This window comes from Acyrthosiphon pisum, chromosome A2, assembly GCF_005508785.2.
Source record: "Acyrthosiphon pisum isolate AL4f chromosome A2, pea_aphid_22Mar2018_4r6ur, whole genome shotgun sequence".
In the NCBI taxonomy this organism is placed as follows: domain Eukaryota; kingdom Metazoa; phylum Arthropoda; class Insecta; order Hemiptera; family Aphididae; genus Acyrthosiphon; species Acyrthosiphon pisum.
In genome coordinates, this window is record NC_042495.1 from 57820223 (window position 1) to 57830361 (window position 10139).

At 27.1% G+C, this 10139-nt stretch overlaps 1 protein-coding gene across 2 annotated transcripts in view; it reads left to right on the plus strand.

Moving 5' to 3' along the window:
* The window catches only part of LOC100162616 (glutamate-gated chloride channel), a 99981-nt gene that overhangs the window by 19211 nt on the left and 70631 nt on the right, over positions 1-10139 (plus strand). The window contains exon 2 of one of the 2 annotated variants that reach the window (XM_029490208.1): positions 6038-6196. The exons of the other annotated variant lie outside the window; for it this stretch is intronic. The gene's annotated coding sequence lies outside the window, so the exon portion shown is untranslated. The remainder of the gene's footprint in view (positions 1-6037; positions 6197-10139) is intronic. 2 annotated transcript variants of the gene reach the window in all.

The following is a 10139-nucleotide window of genomic DNA, read 5'->3' on the forward strand; positions in this document are numbered from 1 at the left end:
AAGTTTTAAATTTTGGATTGAAATCGAGCGAAGAAAGAGTGTTAGCTAGCTTTAATTCGTGATTTAATGTTATTTTGAGTCTTTCTTATTTCGAGAAGGAGGTGTACATGATAGGTGTAGATGCTCGGTATTGGACTAGAGCGATACGCACCAATAGACATACGAAGTCCGGAGTTGTGAATTATATCTAGTTTTTTTGTAATCTATTTATTAGCTGTTGTCCAAATGAATGAGCCGTAGTCAAGTTTAGATAGTATTAGGAATTTGTAGATTGATAACAATACATGCGTTTTAGAACCCCATGAAGTATGGGATAACATTTTTATAATATTGTTACGTGGAGAGATGGCTGATTTCAAAAAATTGATGTGAAGGGTCCATGAGCATCTTTTGTCGAAAATGATACCGAGTATTTTGATTGTATTATTATTTATTAATTGATGGTCGCCCAATTTTATCATAATTTGATTTTGAGAGCGTTTACATGTAAAGACGATGCATTGTGATTTTTCGGGAGAAAAGGTAAAGCTGGATATTTGTGTCCATTTTTGTAGGTTGTTGATGGCTTTTTGAAGATAGCATTGGACAGTGGCTAGGGATTTGCTCCGGCAATAAATATTAAAGTCGTCCGCGTAGAGGGTAGATTTGACAGGGAAGGATATATTTTGAGTGATATTGTTGATGGCTATCAGAAAAAGAGTAACCGAAATTGTTGATCCTTGAGGAATTCCGGATTATATTTATTATATATTATTTTTTCAATAAATGTCGATGATAACATTTTTCACTCAAAAGCTTAGAAATTTAATAGAAGATTTCTTATAAATTGTTATTATAGCTATTTCAATTACTAAAAATACATAAGCTCTATTTTTTTACAAGTATTTAAAGTTCTAGACGAATTTCGACAAAATCATGAAAATTTGTTAATAACTTTTTAGTGAAACATATATTAAAAAATTTTCAATTTTTATAAATTTTGATTGGAATTTGAATACTAGATTTCTCTAGATAAATTTAAAAATATGTACACAGTTTTTTTTTTTGGACATTTAAAGTTATCATTTGGACGATATTTAAACAAAGAATAACGATTTTAGTTATATTGTAATAATTTAAAATATATTATTCGTGGGTATTTGAATTAGTAGATATTTTTATCATATATTACTATATGTTATAGTATGCTCAATGACATTCCCAAATGCAAGTTTTCCGAAAAATGTATGCAATCTACTTTTTTATTGTTATTTTTAAAATAAATTAAATAATTTAAGATTGTTTTAAAAATAATGTGTAGATATATATGCGTTACCAAAGAAAGACTATATGGGATGAAAAAAAAATTAAAATTAAATTTTAAGTTGGTAATATTATGGTATTATAATGTCTTAATTTTAATTTGAATGTCTTGATCAATTTTGACTCAATATCTATTTTGATCAATAATTATTGTAATTTTATTATAAGGTGCATAATAATTCTATAACTATTATTATTGTTGTTATTATCATTATTTAAAATTATGTTGCTTCTTAGGTTTTACAATATAAAGTTGTTCATACTTTGTATTATTAATAGGTATTTTTAACAGGTGACATTATGACAAGACTACAAGTTCATGAGTAAATTAAATTATGCACATAGGTGAATGACCTTATAATTAATCATATTATACATATTATATAATAGACGGTAGGTATCTATGGAATTCCTAATTCGAAATCGACACTTTTATGGATCTATTCTCAAAGAATTTATTATTCTAAAGAAAACTTCCGTAATGAATAAAGTGAATAATCATTATATTAGTCATTACTTATTATTACCTAAATATTGTAATTTGATGCAACAATAACTCATTGTAATGATCTTTTACATATCTTTAGTATGTTTGCGTAGGTATGATGAAGAAGATAAATTACTTTAATGTTTCTATTTTATACGGTTCTTTGATTATATGTAAACTAACAAAACGAATATGCAACTTATATAATATCATGTAATTCATATTCATATTTATGCCGAGTCGAATAATGTTTACTCTAATCGGTAGATCTGCGAGAAAATATAGATAATAATACTAGATAATAAAATAATATTACTAGATAGGTACTTAGCTAAAATAAATTAATTGGATGGACCCATTTTGATGTTAAGATTCAGGACCAAAATGCAGTTAAAAAAATGGTAATTCGTGGTTACTTCATTGTTTTTTTTTCTAAAAAAATGCTTATACCTATATTTACTGTTGTTTTATTTTTATACCAGTATACCACTATAGCTATGTCACTATATACAGTTTGATAATGATTGTGTTCCTTATAACTGATTACAGTAGTTTTCAGCGTCATATATTATGTCACTAACCACTATTATTAATTATTTTAAAATATCAAGATTTGAAATTTTGTAAATAATTTTACTCAAAAAAAAAATACAACCACCAAATTGTTGATATATTTATGATATTATATTAGTTCAATAGTTGTCAACAATTTCTTAGCGTATCTATAATGAATAACCTGTTAAAATGTTTTTAAAGTCTCTATGATTATTATTTTTTGCATTTTTCTAATCAAAATCAATTCTTGATATTACTTATTTGTTGTATTGGTACTTTTAAGCGTTGTTTTTTTTACAGTTTTGTAAATGGATTATTTTAGTTACTAGGAAATTAAAAAAAATAACCTCATTTAAGTACCGGCTGTGTTAAATTTTACAACCAGTACGTATACATAATAGCATGAAACTTTATTTGAGCACTTTTACACCCCAAATAAATGATAACTGAAAAAAAAACACAATATAATGACCAATATAGCTTTCTCACTCCACTCAGAATACATTAAGATCTCCATTTTTTTAACAGATTTGCTTAATACTATAATTTTATATTATGAAAAATGTTCGCATAATTTAAACAATAAAACTGTATCAGATATTTTTATTATTTTTTTTTTTGATTCTGAGCTGAGCGATGCGTGTATTTATATATTTCGTTTTTATACTTTTGTTACGTGCTTTTTTGTTTTCATTTATTTTACTTTAACAAGGAAAACCATTAGGAGTATTTTTTCAAGTAGTAATTTGTTTTAACATTTTTTACTAGTTCTTGAAAATGCCTATCTACATACAATGCTCGTTATGAGCTATTCGGTTGCTCTTCAACATTTCAAATATTTGTTTTACTCCCACGCATTAATTTTGTTCAGCATACCATCTAGAGATATGAAGTATTAAATTTTTTTTTTGTTATAAGAATAACTTTTTGATAAGTCTAGAAAGAATGAAATTGATATCGTATTGTATTTTTAATTCTAAAAAAAAATCATAAATTAAATCTTATCAAATTTATGTTGAACAAACACAATAACCTTTGTGTATTTCGTAATTAATAGTTATTATAAACATTTATAATTAGTAATAACGTCATTATTAAAACATATTACACATGCATATCATACAGCTGATATTATACTATATTGTATTCTATTATAATATATTATACTTCTTAAATTTCGATATCGTTATTAAAAATGAGACTAAGCAAATAAAAACATATATAACATTAAAAAAAATTATGGTTATTTAGAAATGACTAGGTAGTTACTGTAAATTTTTACAGTGTGGGTGAATAAATAAATGGAAATATGCTATTAATATTATGTTTAATTGCATTTAACATTCAACAGAAACCAGTGGCGGATCCAGATCTTAATTTTAGGAGGGGCAGGAGGGTTAAAAAGTATAAAAAGTTCCAAAATTGGCTAAACACAGTGTAAAACAAAGGAAAACTACGGTAATTGGTTGGTGGGGGGGGGGGCAAATTCCCCCTTTGTTCTTCCCCTGGATCCGCCACTGACACTATCCGTTTAGTGAAAATGACATTTTATTACCTACACTAGGTATATGGGCAATTTTTTGACCTTTTCATGAATTTCATCCACATTCTGTAATATTACTATTATATACTTCTATATTGTGTAATATGCTAATAATATAATATAACCTAATTAAATAATGAAACACAAAAATTAAATTAAAAGTTTTCTTAAACTTTATTTTATATTTTATTATTTAATTTACATGGTTCAGAGCTAGAAGTCTAGAAGATATTTTGTCAAAAACTGCATACAGGTATAAAAAATTTAAATCAGACAATCCGAAGTATGTGTAATTTATCACCCCTTATTGGTCTAAAACGTATGGAAAATACGTCTACTGCGATCCCCTTATATCATTGAATTCAAATATTATTATTTTTTTTTTTTAATTAGTTAAATTCTTACGTTTTACTTTTAGCAGCTTTAATCACCATGATCATTTGAATCCGTTCCTCTTGACTTAAATGTTTTTTCTTCGGTTTTGTAGCATAATATTCTAGTAACTTCTCATAAAATAATACTCTTTTCATGTTATATAAAATAACGTGTTACTATTTTTTATTGTCAAAGTCAAAAACTACTAACAACTGCAGGTATAAGATAGACTGACAGATTATTGTCAATGGGGCCATAAAACTAACTGTATATTACCTGCTATGTATCTGTACAATAATTTAAAATAATTTGATATTTTATCTTGAAATTACCTGATTGGTTGACGAACCAGTTTATACAGTGTACACTGTATAAATTACAAATTATATCAAGCAACTTTTATATTTCTTTTACACACAATTACCTAATGCAAAAATACTCGTATATAATATTAATATTACAGAATGTGGATAAAATGAATTTCATCCACTTCATGAAAAGGTAAACAAATTTTCCATATAGTGTAGTAAAATATCATTTTCACTAAATGGATACAACTCATGGAGTGGTTATCCACTTTATGAAATGAGCGATTTCATTAAGTGGATGTGACATATATACTGAGAACTGCTTTTTAGGCTGTGATAGTAAAGTTTTCATATTCAAGTATCCAAAAAAAGTTCGAACACGACATCTTGGCAGTCGTACGCTGAAATAATGAAAACAAAAAAATTAACCTTTATAAATTAATATATATTTATTTAATAGGTATACATATAGTCTTGAGGTTTTAAGGGACATATTATCAATTTAATAAAAACTAATTATAATTATAATGAAAAATATCCGAAAATTTTTGAATACGCATAATAATATAATATTATAAAACCGTCTCTATAATCACTAATCAGTTATATCAATATTATATAAAGAATAATATTATTATCTAATATATTTAATGAAATTGGCAATTATCATTGCTTATTGGCAAGTCGTAAATTAAATAGTAAGGTAAATAATAATAATTCTCAAGAACAAATAATACATAATATATTACGGTAATGTATTAACGTACCGTACTATCAAAGAATATCCTACCTAACACAAATATAGAATCGTAAAACATTTTATAATAACGGTTGACAATTTGACATCCAATTAATTTAGCACAGATTTTTCATGCCCTTTTTTTGGATTTTGTTAACGGAATTGAAAAAAAAAACAAAAAAAAACAGAAAGCCAAATCAGTAACAATGTCGAAAACAGTAATGTTATACTTTGTGTGTCGTTATAAGTACACTGCTGTAGACGAGTGCATAATATTCCAGCGTACACAGTATAGCTAGGTACACACATCGTACATGAAAATATATTTCAAAAGTTCATTATAACGCGAACAGGGAACACAAAGAGTTTATATATATATTATACTTATTTCCCACCGAGTTCTCTTTTATATCTAGAACGTTCTCTGCAACGAATGGAATATAATATGCAAACATAATATACGCATGCACGTTTAACGATACAATGTTTAATGCATTTTTTAACGTTTGGGAAACAATATTTCAATGAAAACGGTCGTTCGGGCGTTCAATGGGCAAAATGAGCGTTGCAAGTATAATATTATATCACGCCGTTTTTTGAATTGCTTCTAAATCCGGCTAGGTAGACACTTTTATTTTACATTTCGAATGTAGTTATTGTATTAAACATATATTATGTATATCTTGAGAAGTACAAAATTTATCATCGATTTTATTAAAATGTTTCAGAACCGCAATTCTCCACTGTCTAATGGAAACGTGGTGTATTGTTTTTTCCCTCTATGTAACGTGTTTTAAAGTGCAGAAACAAAAAAATATGCTTTAGTGCTCAGATGTCTGTATGGCATATACTTACAAGTTATATTGAATATTGTGCAATATATCGTAGTAAGTACTTCGAATAAGCAATACATATAGGTACAATGGTATATGGACATTTTTATATATAAGTATATAGACGGAACATACCACTCCTATGCGTGTTTATTGGCCCATTTTAATTCGAATGTGTATGGTTTTAAATGCTGTATGTAATCGTATTCGAAATAAGCACACATTATTGTCTTAACTTATATTATCTAACCAAATTCGTACTACCTATGAGTTATATCAGTTATGACTTTATGAGTTCATAAGTTACAATATAATAATATGTAAGTTTTCTGGTGTGGCGCGATGGTTGTCACAAAACGTGTTCTGAGTGCCAGCACCGGCCGGTTTCACTATAGTTCCTAGATGGGTGACCACAAATCCTATTGCCACACATACACGTGTTCAAATCAACCATACCCTTCCTTACAGTAAAACCAAACTTAAAAATAACCTTTACCCAATGGAATATGTGTTTTATATATTTTTAATAATTTAAAAAAAATTAAAAAAAAATTTAGATTATAAAAATGTACATAGAAAGAAATATTGGTACCTACAATAAATTATGATAAACACTTAAGTAGATGTAGGTATTCATTTTAATCAATATTTGAAAAGCTTACAAGTTACATTTTTTATCGTAGTATATATTCACAATATTTATATACTAATCATAGTTGTACTGTATATTTGATTTGGGTGTTGATTATCACTGAGCACTAAGCAGGTGACAAATATTATCTGATCACCCATTTATGTCAAATTTTCAATACACAATAATATTATGTATAATATCTCGTTATCAAAAGATCTTTCATATTTCTAGCGCCAAAACAAATTATTTACAAAATGAGACTCTACGACGTATGATGTCACTTGCCAATGAGGACCCCTCATTTGATGTTAGTTTGTCTTAATGCCCTGTGTAAATATTGTCGAAATATACTGTACCTAATATAAACTGTATAACTGTAATAACTTAATATATTATTTAATGTAATATGTACTTCTGTTCGAATTAGTTAAGTATTATTTGTAATGCATTTAAGATTTAAATGTCCACTACTGTCTACAATAATTTTATAGTTAAAGGGGAAACTCGTATATTTGTAAAAATAAAATAAATAAAATAAATAAAATATGTAATAATATTATTAATTTATTATATTTAATATCATGAATAATACTGTATTATATACAATATTTAAAGATTTGTTATTTGGACGGTTTTTAAAAAAATAAAATAATTAGGTAAACCAAAAAAAATTATTACAAAAATTAAATTAATTATTATTCTTGTAAAATGTATAATTTAAAGATTAGTATATTGACTTTACCAAAATATGTTAGTTATACTTATGCATAATATATATATATATGTCAACAAAATATACAATTATTAATTTAATTTAAATATAGCGTTTCATTTATAATATAGCCGATGTAGATTTAAATTTGAAAGGTAAATGCATTTTCTATTACCTAAATTGTACTTATAATTTAATAATTGTTGATATATTTTAACAAAAAATATTAACCTTTGTATTAAAAGAAACAACTAAAATAAATATTGCAATAAAATAATATAAAAACATAAACACCATAAAGGAAATAGGTATTTTTCAATATCTTATGCGTGTTGACACAAAAGAAAATAAAGAATAGCTGGCTCGTATCGATGTCGAATAACATAAATTCCTTTGACAAAATCTTAACGAAACCCATGAAAAAAATTGTTTAAAAAGTATATAGAGTAAGAATAAAAGTGACTAAGGAGTATCAATAATGATGATAAACAACCCAAAATAGATGTAAAAATGTTGAGTGGATTAATTATTGTAAAAATATTCAAATTATGAATAACGTAGATTTTTAAGTCAGAAGTCGACCCACTATAATAGGTAACACATCTAACAACTCATTTAATCAGTAAACATTTTCAATTACCTAATGGCTAACACAACACTTTTTGTCTAAGAAAAAAATAATTTTTATTTGTAGGTAAGGACTTATGTTTTTGTGAGCTCATCTTCAACATTCCTATCATTCTTAAATGTTGTCCATTTACGTAATTATATAAGAATTTAATAAGAGATCTCGGACTTGGTAAACACGCGCTGGAAAGGATTTTCATTAATTGTGTACTCAAAAACTAATGTATAGCATTTTCTGTGTACGATATACACACACATTTTGATAGAATTAATTTGATACCATTTATTTCACAGCACTTAACGACACGCACACGTGAGATCTGATTGTAATAATTCCACATCACATAAATCCTTGTGTACCCTCATTTTAGATCATCTGTAAACATAAGAATCTGATAGGATCAAATACTTGGGCTCAAGTAATTAATGAACATTAAGAATAAGTGGACGATAAGTGTAGGTACGGTACGCCGGGTGGTTTTAATTTCCTCTTAAATAATATAACTTATTTTTTTGAAATTAGAACGTTGTGAAATATTTTAATATTGAGGATAACCAAGATAACACAGGCTCATAGATTCTTATTTTGGCCAGTTAAACCCGTACAAACTGTCTCAGTATCTAATTCTGAAGATAGTTTACAATGTATCGTTATTATAATTTTATTAGTTTTTTGTAAATTCGTGAGTTTAAATAAATTGTTCAAAAAAAGATTGCAAGCAACTTATGAGTCAATACTGCAGACTAGAATGATTTTTATATCACCATATTTATGGTGACCCATTATTTGGTCTGGTAAGTAATATCTGACGACAAATGATCAGGAGCCAAAATATCCTGTTATAAAGATATCCGACTTAAAAACCTCATCAAAAAAAAATAATACCTAATCAATATTTAATATTATATTATATTTTAAAAATAGGTATAATACATTTTCAATTTTTGAAAAAATAATATTCAATTATCAAGTATTTAAATGATGTTTATAATTTTAAAGTACATTACATTTTTATACAAAATACGTAACAAATAATATATAAAATATAAAATATTAAAAATTTAAATTATGAGTGATGCCCTTTTCTATTTTTGCTTCTTGGAAGCCTTGTTCCTTGCTTTAAATAATATATAAATTTCCAAATAGTCGTATGACATCCCAACAATGCGCTGAAGCATATAGTGCTAACCACTTACAGAATTTTTTGTTGGGGGAGATACTATAACAATTCCACATTTCTTGCGAAATAAATGGTTATAATAATTTAATAGTACCACATGGTACATATATAAATATATAAGAGCATCGCTCATAATTTACAAGATATTATACTATACTGCATGATATTTTGATAGCAGATCAAATGATACAATGTCGTAAAACCATATTCTGCTCCAAAACGCGATGTCAAACAAAAAAAGGTGGGTAAGTGGATTTCGCTCTGCTGTACAGTAGGTTACAAGTGGGTCACCAGTGGCGTAAATACCGGGCGGGCAAGGTGGGAAAACGCCACGGGCCTCGGGACCGAAGGGGGCCCCAGCCCAACATACAATACCTACACTATTGCCCATTGGTTATTTCTATATTCGTCATTCGATTCAAAATTTCACAAAAAAAGGTATATTATTTTGATATCTGAAAAAAATACTAGGAAATACGGACCTTATATTGGTACTATAATATGTAGGTATATGGTTTATATGCTAATAAATAATAATATATTATTGGAGGCCCGATTTGTCTGATTTTCCCAATGCTGTATAATATGTACATTGTTGTGCTCATAACCTCAATTTAGTGATCTCAGATGCGGCAAAAAGCTCTAGTAAAGTTCAGACATTTTTTAATACAGTTCAAGACGTTTACAACTTTTTTAGTGTAAGTGCACCTAGATGGAATTTACTAGCTTTAGGCAAAGAAGTTGAATCAAAAATACAAAAGAAAACCTTAAGAGAGTTTGCCCAACACGATGGGAAGCACGCCACGACTCTGTATTCGCATTAAAGGAACGTTATTTGGACAT